Source organism: Gadus chalcogrammus, chromosome 19 (assembly GCF_026213295.1).
Source record: "Gadus chalcogrammus isolate NIFS_2021 chromosome 19, NIFS_Gcha_1.0, whole genome shotgun sequence".
Lineage (NCBI taxonomy): Eukaryota > Metazoa > Chordata > Actinopteri > Gadiformes > Gadidae > Gadus > Gadus chalcogrammus.
This window is the reverse complement of record NC_079430.1, coordinates 8,207,038-8,210,304: the sequence shown is the minus strand read 5'-3', so window position 1 is coordinate 8,210,304 and position 3,267 is coordinate 8,207,038.

The window sequence follows — 3,267 nt, the reverse complement described above, 5'->3', positions numbered from 1 at the left end:
TGTCTGCCTACTTGGGTGCGGCAAAAGATTAATGCTACGCCTCGTCATTGGCTGAGAACATAATAACACAGGGCAGTTACGACGAACCCGATTGGTAGTCAGGATTTAAGCCCGCCTACAACCATATATTGGTGCAGGGTATATGTTATGTTGTCCTTATAGTCGACTATTATGCAGTCTGCATAGAAATGACTAGGAAACATTAGTTTGCAGCATTTAAGTGTATTTATATACATCCAATGTTTGTGTGCAACGCTGTACTGGGTGACTGATTTTAACAGAATACCTCTATAAATATGAACCATTGTGCCTATAATTTCTGGAGTTGCCGGACGAACAACCCAGACAACTTTAAATAAAGCGCCCAGACCTTGCCCTGAAGAGTTGACCCTCTGGTCTCTGTCACAACCATGAGTGTCAGTCTTGCAATAATATAATACACTGTATGGGTCTGGCGCCCTCAGTGTTCAGTAGTGGCAAGGTATTAGACAAAGCTGGTATGAAGACTTAAAAGGCTTCTTCTAAATGGACTGTGTTTGCAGTGGCCCATTCTCCTTACAATTAAGAAGAAAGAAAGTTGAGTTGAGTTTTATTTGCATCTAAATATTTGAATGTATTCAGCAATATTCAATTGAAAGAAAAGTTGGCAAAAAATAAGCAAATACAAATATGGTTTTCGTTGGAACTGCGCCACCAAATATACATTTCAAACAAAACACAAAACAAAGCTTCGTTATCCCAGCTTGACCGCCAGAGGTCACTGCTTATCTACTACATACCTAAGGTTTACGCCGAGTCATTGCTGCTTTATAATATTAGGTAAGTGTGGTTAGTGTTCTCCCAATCTTATTGCAAATCATTGTAGTTCAGTCTTATACTGGGAACTTGTTATATTTTTTAGTCTATTGAATATGAGGAAAATATGAAGCTACGATAGTTACTGAAAGCCTGGATACCCAGTGTTATTGTCCATCACAAAAAAAAAAAAGTAGATCATCAGTGTTCATTGTTTATGTGTGTCAAACAGACATACTGTGACATTTGCTCAATGCCATAGGCCGTTCTGCAGCTGCATCTTCTCAAAGCATGGTTGAGCACATCATATGTACTAGAAAGGTAGGGCTGTATGTCTTTTTGTATTTTATTGATGTAAGCCATATATATACATAGATATATGTTTGCTGTGGGCCCACAGATCGCTGAATAATCTAGGGGCATTGGGTTCTCTACACCAACAGAGAGATATGTTCACATTGTACTCGACATGTTCAATGAGAGCCCTTCATTATTAATTCATTAGTGCATAGCATACTTACAACTGAACATAGAATTGTCAATACTGCACATGGAATGGAAGTGGTCGACAGCACAAATGAACAGGTTAGTATCACATAGGATGTGTATATTGTGTGGTTTTATGTTGTATTGTTGTCGGGATGATCGGATTTCCCCCCTTGAGGGAGTCAATAAAATGCTATCTCATCTTACCTTATCTGATGTCTCAACCACCATTGGCCCTTTCAGGGTCTGGTAGCGATTGTATTCTGCCCAGCAGCATGGAGATACCCCATCAGCTATAGGAGCTCTAAATAGATCTGACCGGCAAGTCTGAAGGATGACAGTCCGGCACGGAGAAACAACATAGTCTACAGTCTTATATACTTGTTAACTCACTCATAGTCTAATGTTTCTGTATGTGCGTGTCATTTGTGTGTGTGTGTGTGTGTGTGTGTGTGTGTGTGTGTGTGTGTGTGTGTGTGTGTGTGTGTGTGTGTGTGTTTGTGTGTGTGTGTGTGTGTGTGTGTGTGTGTGTGTGTGTGTGTGTGTGTGTGTGTGTGTGTGTGTGTGGGTGTGGGTGTGGGTGTGGGTGTGTGTGCAGAAACTGAGAGTGAGAGCAACAGTGAGAGATAGGCCGAGAGAGAATAACCCAGAGAGATTAATAGAGAGAGAAAGTTGAAAAGAAAAAGGAAAAAAAGACTGCAGCAAAGAAGGCAAAAGAACCCAGACAGAAAGGGCAAATTAATACACAAAATGTATAACCATAAATTGAACCACTTGTATACAATGGATATAGGCCGTCTAAGTGAAAACAAATCATCCACCCTCCCTTATTGCATTAGGAGCAAATCGGCCCACATTCCCCGTTCACCTGTTTCTTTTAGCAACACATGTCACTGTGGTGGAAGATAAGCACAGCTGCTTTTCAATTCAGCCATCACTTAAAGCTCCATGAAGTCCACAGAGATCTTAACTGGAAGCTACCAAATCAACAGCTTACTCACAGGATAACAAACTGGATTGAGAGACATGCAAGGTATTTGTAAGGGGAAAAAAAGTGCATGCTATAGGAATTACACATGATAGACATGGCAACATTAGGCAAAGCATAAGAGTACGTAATACTGCTTGAGATGATATATCTGCGTGATATGCTATTTTAGTTGGTTTTGGCAGGCTAAAATACTAAACTGTTATAAATGTTATTATATTATATGATATTATATGATATTATATTATATTATATTATATTATATTATAATAATATATAACAATTGTGGAGCAAATTTGAAATGAGCACCCAACTAAACATAAAAATACCATTTCAAAAGTGTTTAAAATTACACCTGTAATGCAAACTGGCATACTGTTGTTGTTTTTTTTGTTGTTTTTTTCAGCAGCAAAAGCTGTGACTGAATGACGGCATTGTACTCAGACTATCGCCTTGGAGTCGCCCTCCAATCCCTCATTCCCCTCCTCCTCCTCCTCCTCCTCCTCCTCCTCTGTCGTGCGGTATAACACAAGGGGTCAGTCTGTCCGTACTCGACTTTGTTTACACTCCAGTCCTGCACTAGAGAAAACGTTATGTAACCCTTCGCCCCAAATCAAATAGCGACGTTTAGAGCACCCACCATACACAACCCCTCTCTCATACACAATGTGCACTGTCACTCATTTTCTTGAATTAGGTATATTATTTTGCATTGTTAAATCATCATCAATAGTAATGCTATCGCTATTGATATTCCAAAAACTAAACTTTTAGGTCCACTGTTATTTATTTTGATGGATAAAATAAAACACATAAAACCAACCCAAAAAACAAGACCCTGAGTTTTCATAACGGGCCAGAAACATTTAGTTTTTAGGTTTTTTTGCTTAATGCATGTGATCCCACATCCCAGTGAGCAGCACCATAGGTTTATCTCGCTCCCACGCCCTCCGCTCCCTCCTCCCACTACAGCCGTGTTAATGCAACAGCCTCGGGGA